The sequence below is a fragment of the Aedes aegypti genome, chromosome 2 (genome assembly GCF_002204515.2).
Source record: "Aedes aegypti strain LVP_AGWG chromosome 2, AaegL5.0 Primary Assembly, whole genome shotgun sequence".
NCBI lineage: Eukaryota > Metazoa > Arthropoda > Insecta > Diptera > Culicidae > Aedes > Aedes aegypti.
The window spans coordinates 325,662,762-325,683,780 of NC_035108.1; the positions used below are offsets into that span (position 1 = coordinate 325,662,762).

A 21,019-nucleotide genomic window follows, 5' to 3' on the forward strand; every position below is an offset into this window, starting at 1 on the left:
CATTTTAACATATTGTTCATTAGATATATAACAGAAATTTAATTTGGTGATACATGTATCAGTTTGTTTCACTGCCCAGTCGAATAGTTCTCGCGGAGTTGCGATTGTGTATCCATAGTATTTTGCAAGACATGCTCTTTTTGCCATTCGCTTGAGAGTGCCACCAATAGCGTCACAGGGGCCTTTGCCGTGAGATGTGGCAAAAAGTGACACTCTGCTTCCAATCCATGTATTTTCTTGAAATTACATAAGCTGACAATTTTTTTTTATGTTTATAATGAGCTGCAGCTCCATCTGACTTAAAAATAACTTTTGATTTGTTTAACAAAATTTATCAATTTTGAAATAAATAGTTGAACTGCTACTGTGTCATGGGTCGGGTATTATAATAAAACTAACATTTTCCAATTTATTATCTTTTTTATGGTAAATCTAGAATTGGTGTGTCGTTGCTTGGGAATTATTCCAGTGATATCCTTGAGCAGCGTTATAATTTTCAGAAAAGTCGCTAATTACCAGTTTTTAACCTTGTTTTAAGGAGTCTTTTTTGTTCCGTAGAAAAGCAAACTGTTATTTGCAAATAAAATCATGAGTTATGAGCTTATCAACTTTTTCTAGGTAGATAACAATACAAACATATTCATTATTTCTTATTCATCTGGCGTTTAACGCAGGTACGTTTAGTAAGTTTTTTTTCACAAAACTTTTTCTAGAAGAGAATTTAATGGGGTATGGATAATGTTGTTACTTTTCAACGTTTGCAATACCTTTCAAACCATAAAAATCCGTCGGATTGTTAGACGGGGTTGATTTTCTCATAGGATTGATTGCCTGCATTTAAAAAATATAATCACTGTATAATTCCATTTTTTAACTATTCTCAATAAAAAATACAATCTATTTTCTGATTCAAACTCATTTATCACTTGAAAACACAATTATATTTGACGCTATAAAACAAAATGTTTGAAAAAATAAATTTCAGTTTGGGACTTAAAAAATTTGAAGTTGGACAAACTTTTTTCCCTAAAATATGCCCAATTTGCAATGTATAGACGACTTTAAGTAAATTTAATAACGAAACTTTTTGCTTAAGGATGATCAAAATCTGAAATGGCCGTTTTTTAAATCGACTTCAAAGTTTTGAATAATATTTTTTTTTTTCGGTGTAGAAAATGTGTTTTTATTTTTTCAATATTTTTCTATAAAACGTCAGGAAATTTCACGACAGTCCCCGATACAACACTTTTTTGTAGGTCTTATCGTTTTCGAGTTATACGGGTTTATTAAAAAAGTAAAAAAAAACTTTGACCCTTTTCAAATGTTAGTCTAGATCGATTTTGAAAAAACAAAGTATGTAAAGTATCTTAGTTTCACATAGTCTTCACACCCAGAAAGTTTCATTGAATTCTGAAGGGGTACTGCCAATCCCTTTGTCGAGTTGGCGTGAAATCCGTCATTGGTAGTCCTAACTGGAATTCAATAGGTTTTCAGGAATTACCAAGGATTCCAAAGAAGTTCTCAGGTTGCATTGTGCATTGATGGTACTCATCAAATCGTGTCATTTATGCTAATATGATTTTAAATCACTCAAATAACGATTTTACCCTAGGATACAATTTAATTCCCATATTCGCATCTACGATGACTCCAGTTACTATGGGAAAACCCAGTACTGTTATATAAAAGAACCTTTTTGGCTCTGCCAGCCGTTCGACAATGTCAGCAATTTAGATGAAATGAATCCCTTTTTCTAGGAATGTTAGTAATGCGGTTTACCTGATCAACACAGCAAAAAGAACAACGATTACCACAACACGGGTTGACGGGCCAAACTGAATTTGCTCAGATTGATTGTTTACTGAACTGATGATGAGGTTGGCATCAGTTGGAATCTTGCGTAGGTTGTTGTTTGATTACGAAGCATTGATTTGTATCCTAAATTGGATTATGGTTTTGCTATTTAGACGATGGCAATCAATTTTGAACTTCCAAGCTCAGAAATGTACGTTCGAACTGAATATTCTATGTTATCTGCTTGTAAAGTTTCAAAGTACTCAAATCCAAACATTGACGGTTGACAAAAAGCTCTTACTGTGAGAGTGATAATAAACATTGAGCTATGAATCAGGTTTTGTCTCAGTTGATTTTCACTGAAAATTGATGTGATACAAAATAATTAGAATTAACCCAAAAACCTAACAGATGTGACTAAAATGTTAACTCTTGATTTCATTCAAGATAGCATACATATCCTACATGTTCTGGAATCGCTTTTCCTTCGTTCTCTCTGTTGACTACCATTCCATATGTATATACTTAATACATAAAAAGGCTAATACCAGGCTAATCTTCAAATAACTTCGGAAAAAATACCACCCTTCAATCTGTGCAAATGATAACATGGGGTATTAAGATAACACGTTCGTTTTCTCACCCGGCTCCAACCCGCCGGAAATAGGAAGCCCCCGAAACATAAATCCATCCCCTGGTTTCGTAGAAGAAAAGTCATACCGAAATCGAGCAACAGCTGCTGCTGCTTCATGCATTACCTGGCATAGGGGGTCCTTGTGGGAGACACCATTCCCCATCCCATAATCACACACACACTTTTTTCAGATGGCACTTTCTTGTTTGTTCTTCCATAATTAATGCACAGCACAAGACAGACAGCAGGACACGAACGGGGAGGGAGGCGTTCATCAGCCTTTTCTTTGCTGCTGATTTTTCTTTTTCTTCTTGTGTGCCCAAGTTTTCTTCAAGTCTGTGACACCAGTCTTGGGGTTGGGCCGGTAGGGGTTCTTTTTGATTAGTTGGCGACTACTACAATTGTTAGTGGAACTTTTTCTTCGACCATGTTCTCCGCGTGGTCACGGGTCAGTAGGATTAGTTTCTTCTTTGAGTTAGTTTGATTTTTTTTCTGTTTGTTAGTCATTTAGTTTGTTAGTAGGCATGCAATTATCTTAAAATCTAGGTGTTAGTAAATCAATTTCATGCAAGTCTACATGCTACATATTGTTAGTTGGATTAATGTTTGTTATCAATTTTCTTCTTGATTCTTATAGGTTCTTCTTCATAAGTTGTTGCGCTTTCTTTACTTGTAGATCGATGAGCATGCATGTTAAGAGATTTGCAGTAGATTTCTAATAGACTTTTCTTCCATGAACTCCTAATGAATGGAAAATATCGATTAATGATTATTTGGAAGTCATTGAAATATTCAATAAGACAAGAAGAAAAGAAGATGATAAGGCATCTTGTGAAAATACAGCTAATTCGGGTAATTGACATATTTCAAACAAAAGCATTTTCTCAGTTGTTATTTAAAGAGCTATGCTAAAAAGATCTTATCTGGTACTTAAGTGCTTGATGCATGAAATTCTTGTCTTGTAAAGCAAAATGTGAACCGTGGGATTCATTCTCACGAAGTCAGGTCCATTAAAATTTCATGACCATTTTTGCATGTGCTTCACCGTTCCATATTGAAGTTATGAGTAACGGATAAAACCAGCAGTTCTTTGAGAAAAGAAACCTTCTTAAGATCTCAACTCAAACCGGTGCGGTAGCACTTCAACCACACTTGAGCTGACGGCAATCTCTCGCAGCATGATCCTAGACCAACATGCTTTAAGTTTTTTCATGCTTCACGGATAAAAGCTATCCAAGAAGAACTTTCCTCTCAACCTCGAAGCACCGATACTTGTCGGACAAAAGTTGTAATTATTTCACTATCACATTGCTTTCCGATTGCGATGCGAAGCGATGGATAGCGGTAGGAAAAGTTTCTTCCACTGAATATGGATGATGGAATTGTAATTGTGGAAAAGTACTTTCTCTAATGACGGGCTGAGAAGGACACGACCCGATAGAAGTTATAACGTGATGGTGGTGAAATGATAAAATCCTACTGAATAGTTACTTTCTTCCATTTGGCAAGAAAATGAAGATGCGGCACGTGTATCGGAGAATCCTCGAAATTCCCTCAACCGTGAATGATTTTTTTTTTTCGGTGGATCGAGAAAATTCCCTGTAACAGGAGGAATCATTTTCCGTTGCCTCTTCGGTCATTCCATCAACCAACCAAACAGGTGGCAAATCTCGATTCCGATACGCCAGCAGCTGGCTTTTCCCGTGAAAAGAATAATTGGACTCGATAAATAATAGGGAACATCATCATGCTTATTGCGTTCGAATTTCTCATCTCGTTTTTCCTACTCCAACTCCCGCGCTTTGTGCTTTCCTCGCTTGAAGTAATGGAAGACGTATCGAAATACCTGCACAAAGGATACCAATCCCGACCAGAATCACATAAGAGGATTGTAACACATCTCTATCAACAGCAGCTCAAAGTAACAGAAGTTGAAATAATGTTGTTACTAGGATATCTTTGTCCTTAACTATGTTATATGTTTTGTTACAAAATTATCTTATTACAAAATTTGTATTTTTTAAAGAATTAAAAACTTTTCAACCTTTCGGAGATATAAAAACGATACGTTTTTTTTAACCCGACATTTCGGCCTTTGGACTTGGCTTTCTTCAAAGATACAAAGGTATATCGTTTCTATTTAAATCCCTGAAGAAAGCCAAGTCGAACGGCCGAAACGTTGGATTAAAAAAGAAAGTAACGTTTTTATATTTCCGTAAGGCTGAAAGCCGTTCATTATAAAAGTTAAACAACAGTCGTATTCTAATAAAAAACATTTTTTAATATTGTTTCTTCCGTCCTGTCGGGATCGACGGCTGTGATGCAAAGATGCTGCGATGGAAGAGGCTGACGGTGTGGTTTCACAGTGTGATTCATGGTTGTCGACTATTTGCGATGGGGAAACCGATGAAGCGTTAATGAATACCTTTTCTTCCGCGGAAAATTGCGGCTTCAAACGGGTCGTTTATACTTTAAAAGGGAACTCATTTGCGGTATCATTCAAGGGACAGATTGAGGCTTGAAAACAGCCTTTGATAAATATACGACAAACCGAAATAAGTTGTGTTTTATTGAATTGAATTAATATGGTTTGGTAAAAATAAATCGGCGAATCGTTCCAAAATTTTCAGAATATTCAAGAATTTTATGTTGCCTGCACCTTAGGGTGCGGCTTATTTTTCAAAAGTTCTCAAAAACAAAAATTCTTGTGCTCTTATGAATTCAAATCATATTAGAAGAGAAATCTCAAAGTTTGAGCCAAAAATGTAAAGCTTAAGAGGTTGCGCAAGCGTCTTAAAGGTGAATTTTCAAGTTATAAAAAATAAGTGAAGTCACCATAACTTCGGTAATTTCAAACCAATTACAGCTGGGAAACAACTCAAATTGCTTAAAAAACATTTAAATAGATTTGAAATTGGTTGAGCATTAATGAAGTTATGGTCAAACAAATATAAATTTTTAAGTGAAATGAAGAAGAATTTGAAGAAAACTACTTTTAACTTAGACTAGTTTCAATTTTAGACAAATTTGATGTTTTACTAATTATACATGAATTTAATTTTGAAGATAATGATGCTGAAAGTTTCAAAAAACTGGCGTTCTTTGTTGAAAAATCATTTTTTGTGCAGTTTTCGTTGGAAAAATTGGTCAAAATAATTTTTAAGTGAAATGTGATGTACGAAGAGTTTGGAAACAATTTAATACATTTAAAAACCATGCAAAAAGATTTGGAATCGATTTTTTGTAATGAAGTTATGGTTAAACAAAGTATTTGAAGTAAACTACTTTTAATTGAAACTAGTTTTGATTTAAGACAAATTAGGTGTTGTACAAAGTATTCAAAAATTTAAATTTATAGATAATGATGCTAAAAGTTTCAAAAATTGGTTAGAAACTACCGAAGTTATGGTGACTTTACTGAAGGCCATTTTTATAACTTGAAAATTCACCTACAAGACGCTTGCGCCACCTCTAAATCTTAATACTTTTGGCTCGAACTTGGCCACACCCTACTACACCTGCAAAGGAATCATTCATTTTTATTTGAAGAGATCCAAACTTTTTTTTGTTTATCGTTATGATCAACTGGATGAAACATGCGACGGGGATGCTGTCATCATTCATAGACGTTATTTTCGTAATTTGAAACTAAAGTTTTTGAAACTTTGGATGATTCTTCAGGAATTTCCGTCGGATTTTTTTTTTTGGTATTTCCTTCGGATTTTTTTTCGGCATTTCTATAGGAATTTTCTTGAAAACATCCTTCGGATTTCTTTTTGAAATTTTGTTTCGGAATTTCCTCTGAATTTTGCTTTTGAATTTCCTTGGGAACTTCCATCGGAATTTCCTTGAGGATTTTCTTTGCAATTTCATTCGGATTTAGGAACTCCTTTGGAACTTCCATGATCTCCTTCTAAATTCGAAACATTCTGTGGAATTGGAATTTTCATCGGCATTTACTTTGAAATTTTCTTCGGAATTACTATTACAATTTTCTTAGGAATATCCTTTGGATTTTCCTTCGGCATTTTCATCCATTTTTCCATTGGAACATCCTTCGCAATTTTTTTGAATATGCTTTGGGATTTTCATCTGAACTTACAAAGGAATTTTCCTCGGATTATCCTTTGAAATTTTTCTCAGAGTTTCTTTTGGAATATTCTTCGAAATTTCCTTTGTATTTTCCTTCGACAATTCTATCTTTTAGAACTTTCTTCAAAATTTCTTTGGAACTTCCTTCAGAATTTACATTGAAATTTCTTTCCTTTGAAATTTATCTGTCCATTGAAACATCCTGCGGAATTTCTTTTAAAATTTCCTGGAAGAACTTTTAAATAAAATTTTAGAAGAAATTTAAAAAAAATGGAATTTCCGAAGAAAATTTCAATGGAATTTCCAAAGGAAATTCTTAAGAGAATTCCAAAGGAAGTTCCGAAGTAACTATCAAAACAAAATTTCGAAGGAAATTTGGAATCAATTCCGAAAGGAATTTAAAAGTAAATTTCGAAGGAAATTCCACAGAAATCCGGAAGGAATTCCGAAGAAAATTCTGAAAGTAGTTTTGAAGGAAATTCCGGAAAGGATTTCAAAGGAAATTCTAAAGATAATGCTAAGAAATTCTGAAGGAAATTCTTAATGAAATACTCAAAGGAAATCACGAAGAAAAATCCGAAGGAAATTCCAAAGCAAATTCTGAACGAAGTTCCAAACGAATTTCCGTACTAAATTTTGAAGTTTAAAGTTTAAAAGTAAATTTCAATGAATTCCAGAGGTAATCCCAAAAAAATAAAAAATAAAAGGAAATTCCTAAGGAAATTTCAATGGAAATTTAAAAGGAAATTTTAAGGAAATTTCTATGTTGATTTCAAAAAAAAAAATCTTAAAGAAATTCCTGAGAAAATTCCAAAGTAAATTTAATAGAAAATTCAGCGAGAAATTTCAGAGGCAATTCCAAATCCCAAAGGGAATTCCGAAAAAATAAACAGAAATTTCCGAAGAAAATTTCAATGGAAAGGAAATTTAAAAAAAAAAATCCAAATGAATTCCGAAGGAAATTTTGAATGGAATTCCAAAGGAAGCTCCGAAGTAAATATCAAAGCAAATTTAGAAGCAAATTCCGAAGGAAATTCGGAAGTAATTCCAAAAGGAATTTCAAAGGAAATTCCACAGAAATTCCGAAGGAAATTCTGAAAGGAGTTTCGAAGGAAATTCTGGAGAGGATTCCAAAGGAAATTTTGAAGATAAAGCTAAGTAATTCTGAAGGAAATGCTAAAAGAAATACTCTAAAGGAAATTCCGAAGAAAAATCCAAAGAAAATTCCCAAGCGAATTCTGAGCGAAGTTTCAAACGAATTTCCGCGCTAAATTTCGATTCATTTGAAGAATTTCTAAGATTGCCTGAGGAAATTTGGAAAAAAATAAGAGGAAATTTCAATGGAATTTCCAAAGCAAAGTTGGATGAAAATTCTAAAAGAATTTCTGAAAAAATACTTAAAAAGGAAATTTCGAAGTATATACCATGGCAATTCCGAAGGTATTTCCATTTCAAAGGAAATTCCGAAGAAAATTGTAGAGGTAATCCAGAGGAAATTCCGAAAGAGTTTTTGAAGGTAATTCTAAGAAATTCGGATGGAAAATCCAAAAAAATCCTCAAAGAAAAATCAGAAGGAAATTCCAAAAAAAAATCTCAATGAATTTCCGAACAAAATTTCAAAGAAAATTTCTACATTTATCTCTAAATAAATATCGATAGAAATTTCAGAGGAAATTTAGAACGAAATTTCAAGGGAGAATCTGAAAGAAATTCGAAAGGAAATTTCGACAAAATATTAAGAGGAATTTCGAAGAAAATTCATAAGAAAATTCGAAGGAAATTTAAATGGAAATTCTCAACGAAATTCCGAAAAATTCCAAAAAGAATTTCAAAAAGGATTTCTGAAGGGCAAATTTCGAAGAAATTCCAAAGAAATTCCGAAAGGAATTTCTAAGGTTATTCCGATTTCAATTTTCTAAGGTAATTCCGGAGGAAATTCCTAAGGAATTTTCGAAGGTAAATCCTCAGAGGAAATTACAAGGAAAATACCGAACGAAATTCCAAACAAATTTCCGAGGCGATTTGAAATTAGATATCAAAGAAAACTCCAGAGGAAATTCTGAAGAAAATAGCAGAGGAAATTCCAAAGAAAATTCAGAAAAAAAATCAAAGGAAATTCCACAAAAAAATACAAAGCAAATGAGGAAAACAAATTTCAATGAAATTCCGAAGAAAATTCCTAAGGAAATGTCAATGGAAATTTTTAAGGATGAAAGGAAATTTAAATGGAAATTGCAAAAGGAATTCCGAAGTAAATTCTAAAGGGCAAATTTCGAAGGAGATTCCAAAGGAAATTTGGAAGGAATTTCAAAGGAAATTTGGAAGGAATTTCAAAGGAAATTCCGAAAGGAATTCCGAAGTTAATTCCGGAGGAAAGTCCAAAGAAATTATTGAAGGTAATTTTAAGAAATTCGGAAGGTAATTCTAAAAGAAATCCTCAAAGGAAATTCCAAAAAACATGCAAAACTAAATTCCAAATGAATTTCCGAAGCAATTTAAAAGTAGATTTCGAAGAAAATTCCAGGAGGAAATGCCAAATAATATTCAGAATCAAATTTCAAAGGAAATTCCAAAAGGAATTCCAAAGGAAATAAGGAAAAAATGAAGGAAATTCTGAAGAAAATTCGGCCAAACTCCGATGGAGATTCCAAAGGAGAGTCCGAAAGAAATTGCGTGAAACTTCAATGAAGATCCAAAGGAATCTCCTAAGGAAATTCTGATGAAATTCTTCAAGCTCCATTATCATTCATGGAAAAATACCCTGAAGAATTCCAGTAATATCTTCTTAAAGAATTTCCAAAAGAATTTTGTGGGAATACTTGGCAAAATTTCCTAAAGAATCCTTAAAGGTGTATATGGAGAAATTCCATAAAGAAACACTCAGGAGGAAAGCGCGATGCCATGAGAAATTACTGGACGAATATTCCGAAGAACTTTTGAAGAATCTTCCCCGGTGAATTCCTATGCGAATTCTTGGAGGGTTATGTGAAGAAAATTATTAGAGAAATTCTTGAAGACATTTCCAAAGCATTTTCTGGGGAAATCACCGAGGAATTACCAACGAGTGCCCGGTTTAATTTCTGAAGGAGATCCCAGAAGAAATTCTGTAGGAATTATCACAAGGGTGCCTGAAGGAATTCCCGTAAAAGTTCTTAAGAAATCCCTAAAAGTCTTTGAGGATCCCTGAAATTATCAGTAGAAGTGTCTTCTTGTCTTGTCTTGTTTTGTTGTCTTACTTTGTCTTCTTGTCTTCTTGTCTTCTTGTCTTCTTGTCTTCTTGTCTTCTTGTCTTCTTGTCTTCTTGTCTTCTTGTCTTCTTGTCTTCTTGTCTTCTTGTCTTCTTGTCTTCTTGTCTTCTTGTCTTCTTGTCTTCTTGTCTTCTTGTCTTCTTGTCTTCTTGTCTTCTTGTCTTCTTGTCTTCTTGTCTTCTTGTCTTCTTGTCTTCTTGTCTTCTTGTCTTCTTGTCTTCTTGTCTTCTTGTCTTCTTGTCTTCTTGTCTTCTTGTCTTCTTGTCTTCTTGTCTTCTTGTCTTCTTGTCTTCTTGTCTTCTTGTCTTCTTGTCTTCTTGTCTTCTTCTTCTTGTCTTCTTGTCTTCTTGTCTTCTTGTCTTCTTGTCTTCTTGTCTTCTTGTCTTCTTGTCTTCTTGTCTTCTTGTCTTCTTGTCTTCTTGTCTTCTTGTCTTCTTGTCTTCTTGTCTTCTTGTCTTCTTGTCTTCTTGTCTTCTTGTCTTCTTGTCTTCTTGTCTTCTTGTCTTCTTGTCTCTTGTCTCTTGTCTTCTTGTCTTCTTGTCTTCTTGTCTTCTTGTCTTCTTGTCTTCTTGTCTTCTTGTCTTCTTGTCTTCTTGTCTTCTTGTCTTCTTGTCTTCTTGTCTTCTTGTCTTCTTGTCTTCTTGTCTTCTTGTCTTCTTGTCTTCTTGTCTTCTTGTCTTCTTGTCTTCTTGTCTTCTTCTTGTCTTCTTGTCTTCTTGTCTTCTTGTCTTCTTGTCTTCTTGTCTTCTTGTCTTCTTGTCTTCTTGTCTTCTTGTCTTCTTGTCTTCTTGTCTTCTTGTCTTCTTCTTGTCTTCTTGTCTTTTGAATTAACTTTGAACTATATCAGAAATTTCAATTGTATCCATGCATTGAATGATTTAATCATTCGTTTCATCACACATCCATTCAAAATGGTCAGTCAGTGACAACCATTTGAATAAATTACTTCCAATTGTGTGAATTAATTACAAAAGTGGAAGTGACATGTGTATCTCCATCATTCCACTATTTGTCACCCACACACGACCATAAAGCTTCCTGGTGGGCTACAAAATGTGGGCACTGCTAAGCATGTTTTACTGGAAAAAAAAATTCCGACACCGAAGCGGTTAGAGTTGGTGGCTGACCAGAAAGGCTGCTGTCAACGATGAATCAGTTGGACGGTTTCTATATTACATTATAATCTAATTAGCGATCAATCACGTCACACGTTTGTCATACTTATTGCATTGAGATAACAGTGAATTGAAATATTTTTGATTGGACCAATATTAATCAAAATGATCAAATCTGGATTGAGCTTTGATTTAATTAGGAATCAAGGTACTGACATAATGCTTCTGGAGTTAAATTTGATATCACTTTCATGAATCTAAATCAAGCAGTACATATTTTTTCTCTGTTCGGATGCGCCACTGCGACCAGTATTTAGATATATTGTGGCATTACCCGTATCCTTAGTGTATAGTGCATGTCGCATTACTCCATTTCCATTGATAGGTAATGACGCATAGCTTTCTGTACAGTTCTTGTTTTGATTCCTAAGACATTAATAAAAATCGACTATGATGAAAAGGTCCCGCTATTTACACCCTTCATAGAAATTTACATCTCAGGCGAAGGCGCGCCCCTTAGCAAATATAATCGATTAAATTTCTGAGGAACCGAATCGGTACTACTGATTTTTGACCATGCAACGGAACTCTAGTCACATCCTTGTTTCGCTTTTAGTTTAGTCCCAGAAAAATACTAAAAAAGGGGCTTCATGCTAGCAGTAAAACCGAATCAAGCTAGAAAATTTGTTTAGTAACCAGAATTCACGTGAGTCCTTGAATTACCAGTACTTACAGTCCTTGTTGAGTTAGTACTCATGATTGTTATCCCGGCTTCAAGTGTAGTCTCGGGACTGACCAACTCCGAGTCATTAACCATCTGCTAAGTAAAATAGATTAATTTTAAGAAACTGTTGCCAGTAATAAGGACTTTGTACCGCGAATCCTTGAATTACCAGATCAAATTACCCTAGCCCGATAAACTAGGGTTCAAATTGGTAGATCTTACCCCGTAACACACCACGAAAAGGTGATCTACCCGCGTTACGGGTTAAAGCAATACTTTACAACATTTAAATTTTTCACAGGCCTTAAAATATGTCGAAAAGTTCATTGAAGATAAAATACTACAGTCTGAAAGAAACAATTTGTATCATCTACCCATCCATATCCGTTGCCCTGGTAAAAGGGGTCGCAAAATTTACTGCCCATTTCCTAGCATTCGCTCCCTCTGGAGTATTCACACAAACACATTCTTACGCCACCGACCGCATAACATCGTTTCCACTGACTCTACCGGATCCTATCGGCGAAAACAAGAACCCAACTCCGAACCAAAAAGTGCCACAGGAAAAAACAGGACCGGAAAAGGTTGGCCTATTATCATTCCCGGTACAACAGAGCTCCCTTCGGCGTCTCCTCCAAGCCCTTTCCATCTCATTGGATGTCCCAGTTTCATTGTTTCAGCACCGGATCCTTTGTATGGGGTCCCACCCTCTCATTTGCTTCGAAGCGTTCTCCTCACTCGATTTATATATGTATCGAACAAATGGATAGTGTTTCGAAGTACTAGAATTGTCCCCACAACCACCCATACCGTAGAGAGTAAGGTGGGACCTTAGAGGAGTTATCAATATTTCCAGAAAAAAAAAACTATTGACTTTCAGCATGTTGGCTAGAATTTTGCTAACTTATGTCAAAATATATACCTATTTTTAGTTAAAATTGATTCTAAATTGATTGTCGTAGTTTTGCTCCACCGGTGGACTGAAACACGGCATATCGATATTTTAGTGATCTTTTACCTGGATTTGTATAACTTTTTGAATAAAAGTCCCTTCATATAGAACACTGTAAATTTATTAAAAAGGTTTTTTTTTGAGTTAGAAATCTCAAAACAGAAACTTTTGCCTCACTTTACTTCACCATATCGTTACAACGATAGACGACCAGGGGGAATCAATCTAGTGCAGACAAATGACGGGAGGAAATAGCGTTACATGTTATCAACACTGGCAAAATGCCTCCGGCAAGCGACGCACAAAGGACGACGAAAAAGTAAATCTTGTTCGCTGAATTTCGCAAGCTTGGCGTTCATCGCTATGTCCCGCGTGGTTTTCCATTTGTGTTCAGCTCCACCGTCATCCCGCCACTGGCATTCGGTTAATAATAATTAATACGGTAGCAATTACGGTAGCGCACCCACGTTACGGAGATGGCTTGGCATCATTTAGCTACCATAAACGAGGTAAGAATAGAGCAGGAGCTGCCAACAAGGAGATGGTTTTTTTTTCTCATTTGTATCAGTCAAATTAATGCTTGCCAAGTGCCGTTTTTGATAATGTGCCATACAGAAACTACGTGATCTTATTGATTGTAAGCTCGTTTTATTTCTAATTTCAGGTTCTTACATAGTACTTTGTAATATTTTCGTTCTTATCTCAAAAGCGCAACACAATATGAAAATATGACACTAACCTGTGATTTTACCTCTGCTCTTCCACTTTTTTATCTCTTCTTCTTGACACTAGAACAGAGTCATCTGTAAAGTACATATATGGAATATTCGAAAGGGTGCGAAGTAAAAAATGATTCACAATAATTAAGCTGCCGAATGAATGCTACAAAGTGCCTCAATTAAGCTACTTAAATTTAAAAATTACCTTGAAAATCAACTTGGAATATATGAATTTCAGATAACCTTAAAAATCTTTGCACTGAAAGGTAAAAGGTAAAATTTCTGGCAAAGTTCAGGAAGAAGTCCACGAAAAATCTAAAGTTTCCAACAGAACATCTGAAGGAACTCCTAAAGTTCCCTGGATACATTTTCAAAGCATTTCCTAGGAACAATCTTAGAGGAAGCTCTGGAGGAACTTCTTGATGTATTCTTGAAAAAATATCTGATGAAATTCTTTCACCAATCTCGTGAGAAACTCATGGTAAACATTTAGAAGTTAGAGCAATCGATAAAAATAACCCAAGCAACCAAAAATTTGGATTTTACTTAAGCAGTTAACTCAAAAATTCACTCCTAGTAGATTTTGAGCTTCAAAGAAACTGTATCGCTAAAAAAGAGAACATAACGGATACTGAAATAACTTGACTCTCGAAAAAGTAACTCATACAACTTATCAACAACTACAAAGTTCGAGACGAAATTTTTCTCTACTGTATGGTAAATATCATTCTACTTAAGCAACTTAAATGAACTTGATGTGAACTGAAATCCTTGAAAAACAATCCCGAAGATATCCATGGAGGAATTCTTGAAGTAACTTCTGTAAAAAAATAACAGTACCTGGAGAGATTCCTTAGAAATATAGATATATAATTTCACTGTCTTGTAATCAGTAGATGAATTCATAGAGGATGTCCTAGAACAATACTGTAAACATTCGACATTTCTGGTGACGTTCTTTTCGCTTTCATGGTCAGCAGTCAATTGATTTTTCAACACTCATTGGCTACGGTTATCTCTCGCACACAGTACGAACGTTAGAATGACCATCGACAAACATTAAAAGTGTGGAATAATTGTCATCGATTTTAGAAATGTCAGATCATCCAACAAGAATGATTGGATCTTATTTGTCATATCGAATATGCCACACATACAACGAAAGCAGCAATAATAACGAGCAGAGATAGAAAAAACAAAATCGGACCGTTTTCTGGCGCCGCCATTGTGGTCAGCTACATTGATTTGACATTTTTCTTTCATACGTTCGTTTGACCGCTCGTGTTGTGAATGCTGAAGCCAAAGACTGTCGAATGCCAACGAAAACGTGTCAATTATCACGGTACAACACTGCCCTAGAAGATTTTTGTGAGGAATCCTTCAGCTGAAGAAATTCGTTGAAAAACATCAGAAGGATTATATGAAGGTAATTTTGAAGATATTCCTGCTGAGATTTCTCGATGAATCTTTCTAGGAACTCAAGCCAGTACATCTCAAAGAATTCTTTGTAAACATTATGGAAAATCCCTTAAGAAATCCCTAGAGAATTCATCGATTTTGTTGAAAATTGAAGACTTTGTTGAGTCTGCTGACCTGATCTCCTTTGGATAATAGTGTTCGCTATCATAGAACCATTGGATTAACTTTTATTCGAATTCATAAAAGAATTTCTGGAGGAATCTCCACAGGAATCCCTTTGTTGTTGGGATTTGAACCAGTGCGACCATTAATTGATCTATTGTGGTGCAGGAATCCCTCAGGCAACACCCAGAGGAAATCTTCGAATGAATTCTTTGTCAAATCTCTATAGAAGTTCCTGGAAGTGCACCTGAGATATGAGTAGCCCTAAAAGAAACTCTTGTAGAAAAATGAGTGAAATTCTGGGAGAAGTCCCTGAACAAATCTTTGCATGATTCACGAGTAAATCTGTTAAGAAATTTCGTGTCACACGAACAGTCTCTGGAGAAATTCATATGTTTTTTTAACATTCAGGTTTGCTGTTTTGAATTCAATTGAATTCGCTGTCTTGCAATCACTCGATGAATTCACGAAGTAAATCCGTTTTGGGAGGAAGCTACGGTGCAATTCCCGGGAAAATCAAGAGAAAAACTTCTGAAGAAGCTCTTGAAGGTATTACTGAAGGAATACCTGGTAGAACTCTGAGACGATCCAGCGTAAACAGAAATCTCTGAAGAATTGTCTGGTGAAATGAACTGTTCCCGAAGAAGTTCAATTGTGGCTTCGATTGACATTTAAAATTGTTATCTAGATTATTTTAATGTATACGAATCGGTTATCTGGAAGAATTCATAAATGATCCAAAAAGTGGTATTTCTCATAATATTCCTGAAGGAATTTTCAGAGGTATTCCTACAGGAATCTCTGGAGAAATTCTATGATAAATCACTTGAAGAATTTAGGAAAATAACCACAGAAAAGATCCTGGAAGAAACTTTGAGAAAATATTTAGTGAATACATTTCTAGAGTATAGAAGACTCTGGAAAAATCACTGTAAGATTTATGTAGAAGAATAATGTCCAAGTAATAATCCTTAAAAGTGCCTGGAAAATATCTGAAATAACATTTGATTGAAGTACAGTTTAAATACATGGAGAAAGTAATGAGTGTATTTTTACAGAAATGGACTACTTCTTTAGAAATATACAAAAACGTTAATGAATATTTTAGTTTGTTGTCTTTGAATTGGTTAAATATTGAAGTTTTCTATTACCCAACCATTGGATTTATTCATGAAGAAATTCCAAGTTAAATCCAGAACGAAAATGACTGATTTCTTGTACATATTCTATGGAAAATACTGAATGTTTTCATAAAGAAACTATTGCTCTGATTTTACAAAAAATCAATTTACAAATTCCTAGATTAGAGAATTTTTTTGAAAAAAATAGCGGACATAACTCTGAAAGATTTCCTGAAAAACAATTATTCCCTAATAAATTTTTGAAGAAATGAACAGTTCCTTATTAGTGGCATGGGAAAATATTAAAATCTTAGATTCTCTAGAATATAATATACAACTGTCTTGTAATCATTGCTTTTATTCCTAGAAAAACTGCATTAGAAATCCCCAAAGCAATCGTTGTGAATAGTACTAATATTATTACTAAGAAAAAATCCTTGTGTAGGGTAGGTGTACCAGTTATGGACATAGTGGTTCCTTATTTCGCCATACGTGATAATTTTAATGTCTTCAAATTTTGAAAAGTTTTGTGTGTTGTAGAAGTTAGGTTTAAGATATATCTTGACGTTAAAACATTCAAAAAGATTTAAGATGTGAAAGTTGTCAAAATTTCTCATATGGCCAAATAGGGAACCACTATGGCCATAACTGGTACACTTTCCCTAGCTCCTCGTAATATAAAAAAAAAACCCTGGAAGTAAATCCAAATACATAAAAAAAAGCTAAATGATGCGTACCTTTGCAAGCTACGGAAACTAATCCCTTCAAAAATTTCAAGGGTAGTCCAGAATGGATTCCTTCCTTTACTATGAAGAATTTTTTTCATATATATAAATAGACACGGACACTTTAATGCTTACAGTAAGCTCTACTTGCCCTTTGAAAGATGCACCACACTATAAACGGAACAGCACGCAACGCTCAGTGGCACAGTCGGCAAGCATTCCTTTCGAAAAGTTTTTCGGCCTGAGGCGAGAATCGAACCCACACTCCTTAGCTCAATATGGCTAAATGCCTTGGTGACACTAATCGCACGGCTACGAAGCCCAGTTAAAATAGAAGAAAATTCAGGAGTATCAGGTATCAGGTATCAGAAGGCCGGCTCCAAAGGCACGTTCCCCACCAGTTGGGAGATTTGTGCCATCGCCATATTTGAGCCTATTTCATCATCTACCCGATGGGAGAGGAAAGGGAAGGGAAAGATGGGAGGAAATAGGAGTGGGTCCCTTGAAGAGGGAAGATCGCATAAGCGAAATGAGAGCATGTAGCTCCATACCACAATGGGTTCGAACAGCGCCCTAAAAAGGGCACTGCAAAACGCGTGAGCGTAAAGAGAGCCTATAGCTCATTACCACAGCGGGTTAAGAATAACAGGATGTCCTGAAGATTCAGGCTTCTGTATTCAGTTTCACTTAATAAGTGTTTACCAAGTAATTGGAATCGCATTTGCGCAAAAACTGGACAGTTACATATCAGGTGATACGAAGTTCCATAATCGGAGTCACAACTATCACACACAAATGAGTCAGCACGCTGAATATTTGCCATGTGATAGTTGAGTCGGCAGTGGCCTGTCAACGCTCTGACCAAGAGACTGCAATTCTGCTTTGACAGATTTGTTAAATACTTCGCCACCTTTGGAGATGGCTCAGTAATATACAATTTTGTTTGACGACACGACTCCAAACTATTCCAATATTGCTTGTGCTGAGTTGCCGCCCAAGAGTTTATCTGAAGCTTCACCCAGCACTTCGAAATTGGAATAGCCGGCTCAGGGCCAATGAAGTCATGCGATGCTCCATCGCGAGCTAGCTCATCAGCCAATTCATTTCCAGCGATGGAAGAATGGCCAGGTACCCATACAAGGTTTACAGAGTTGACTGAATTCAGTTCCTCAATTTGAGTTCGACATGCGATAACAAGCTTCGACCTTGAGTTGGCCGAAGCGAGAGCTTTTATAGCAGCCTGACTATCTGAACAGAAGTATATGACTTTACCCATTACGCGCTGTTGAAGTGCTGATTGCACTCCACACATAAGAGCAAATATTTCCGCCTGAAAAACGGTGCAGTTTCTACCAAGTGAGTAAAACTGATTCAGCCTTAGCTCACGAGAATATACTCCTGCACCAGCTCTACCTTCAAGAAGGGAGCCATCAGTGTAACATACTATATTGTTTGATATACTTCTTTCCAAATAGCCAGACGTCCACTCTTCCCGTGAAGGGAATTGTGTGGTAAATGTCCTGTAAGGAAAGTTACAAGCAATTGTGAGATCACTTGGAGCAAGGACAATTTTGTCCCAATTCACCAAAAGTGGAAACAACGAAGTGTGTGTAGATCTACGATTCACTGGATTTTTCTCCAGTAGATCCAGTACCCATAAACGGTAAGAGCAAGAAAGTGCTTCTTGTTTAAGATATATGTGTAGTGGCGCAACGTCGAAAAGGGCCTCGAGCGCTGCTGTGGGAGTTGTAGAGAACGCACCAGACATCGCCATCAAGCACATCCTTTGGAGATGGCCCAATTTTGATTGGATTGTTCTCACTTCGCCCTTTTGCCACCACACAAGACATCCATATGCCAATATTGGTCGAACAACTGTTGTGTAAATCCATTTGATATATTTGGGTTTGAGGCCCCAAGTTTTACCAAAGGTTCGCCGGCATTGACCGAAGGCCATGCAAGCTTTTTTGACTCTGAAATCAATGTGAGGTGTCCATGAAAGTTTGGAATCTAGAATGACTCCGACATACTTTACTTGATCAGTCACATTAATCTCAGTGCCAAAAAGACGTAAAGGTCGAATTCCATCGCGGTTTCGTCTTTCCGTAAAAAGAACAATAGATGTTTTATTCGGGTTAACCGAAAGGCCATATTGGCGACACCAACTCTCGACTACCTGAAGAGCACTTTGCATCAGGTCGAATAGGGTGCTTATGCACATACCAACTATCAGAGCTAGATAGTCGTCGGCAAATCCATAAGTTGGAAAACCGCAATTATTGAGTTGCCTCAATAGCGTATCTGCTACGAGATTCCACAAAAGTGGTGACAAGACTCCCCCTTGAGGGCATCCGCAAACACTCAATTTTCGAATCGCTGCTTGACGCAATGTCGAGAAGAGATGTCGGTTTTTGAGCATTTGATGAATCCAATTGGTAATCATTGTAGGTAGCCCATGGTTTCGTGCGGCTTCCAATATGGCATCGAAAGACACGTTATCAAAGGCACCCTCAATATCCAAGAAAACACCCAAGCACGATTGCTTCTGAGCGAATGCTTTCTCGATATCGTATACAACTTTGTGTAAAAGAGTCACAGTGGACTTTCCAGATTGGTAAGCATGTTGATTCACATGAAGAGGCATGTTTGCCAAATAAACATCACGGATGTGATGATCGATAATCCGTTCCAGACATTTCAGAAGAAAAGAGGTCAGACTGATTGGTCTAAAACTCTTCGCTTCCTCATACGACGCACGTCCTCCTTTTGGGATAAACTTTACAGTAATATCACGCCAGGATTTGGGAATGTACCCGGTAGCAAAACTGCTTACAAGTAGCTTTTTCAAAACATGTTTGATAAACTCAAATCCCTTTTGGAGCAGAACAGGATAAATCCCATCCGCTCCTGGAGATTTGAAAGGAGCAAAACTATTAAGTGCCCATTGAATCGATTCAGTAGTTACGATACTGCGAGCCGAGGCCAGAGACTCGTAACTACATGAAAAGACATTTGATTCATCCGTAGATGCTATGTCCACACATCCGGGGAAGTGTGTATTGAATAAACATTCTAAAACTTCTTCATCGGAAGAAGTAAAGTCACCATTAGGTAAGCGAATTTCGTTCACTTGGAAATCCTTAGATTTTGCAAGAATTTTGTTCAACCGACTGACTTCACTCAAACTGGAAACATTTGTACAAAGGTTTTTCCAGCCGGATCGTTCAGCAGAACGAAGAGCCTTCTTGTAAGCCTTGCGAGCTGACTTGAACGACTCTGATCCAGCTGAACGGCGTCTGTTCCAACTCCTTCTACATTGTTTCCTGAGTCTAGTCAGATCGGAATTCCACCATGGGGTCCCTCTTGTAGTCTTTACAGACCGCAGAGGACATGCTTCTTCAAAAGCTTCCATAATGTAGGATGTTGTAGTATCAACGGCATCATCCAGATCACTTGGATTTTCAATGGACGGAGAATATCCATGAAATTTGGTCGCAACCAATTCAATGTAGAGTTCCCAGTTTGTTGACCGGGGATTCCTAAAACGCAAAGTCTGCGCAGTTACATTTGAATGTTCAAAGAAGATGTAGCGATGATCAGATAATGATTCCTCATCTGATACATGCCAATTCGTCAACTCGTGACTGATTCTATTCGAGCAGAGCGTTATGTCTAACACTTCTTCTCTATTAGAAACCATGAAGGTTGGGCGATTGCCTATGTTAAGTAATCCAAGGTCTGTACTACTTAAGTATTCCATCAGACTGGAGCCTCTCAAATTGATATCCGAGCTGCCCCAGATGATGTGATGAGCATTGGCATCACTGCCCACAATCAGCGGAAGGCCTTTTGTTACGCAGTGTACGACAACTCGTTTGAAGTCATCCGTTGGGGATGGTTCATCATGTGGTAAATATACCGAACAATAGACGTATTTCCTGTTGAGGTCACCAACAGAAACATCGATTGTGACAGCACATACATCTCTGGTAGTTAACTCAGAAATGAGTGTAGCAACGATTGCTTTATTAACGAGCACGCATGCGCGGGGCATGGAGCGCGAGTTTGCCATTTCAAGCTTGCTAAAAGTAGCAAAAACTGGGTCCACAAGGTTACCTAGATAGAAGTTCCCTCTACGAAAGTAGGGTTCTTGAACTAGCGCCACTTGGGCTGCACCATTTTGCATGAGTCTGCAAAGATTGATCGTTGCTGTTCTTTTATGCTGAAGATTGATCTGAGCTAACCTAACCGTAGCCACTACCCAAACTAGGCAGGATTAAGCTTTTTGCAATCTCAGCACGAAAAAGACCAGCA

General features: G+C 36.4%; 1 protein-coding gene across 2 annotated transcripts in view; it reads right to left on the reverse strand.

Moving 5' to 3' along the window:
* Positions 1-21,019, reverse strand: part of LOC5568246 (guanine nucleotide-binding protein subunit gamma-e) — a 130,567-nt gene that overhangs the window by 58,854 nt on the left and 50,694 nt on the right. The window lies entirely within an intron of this gene.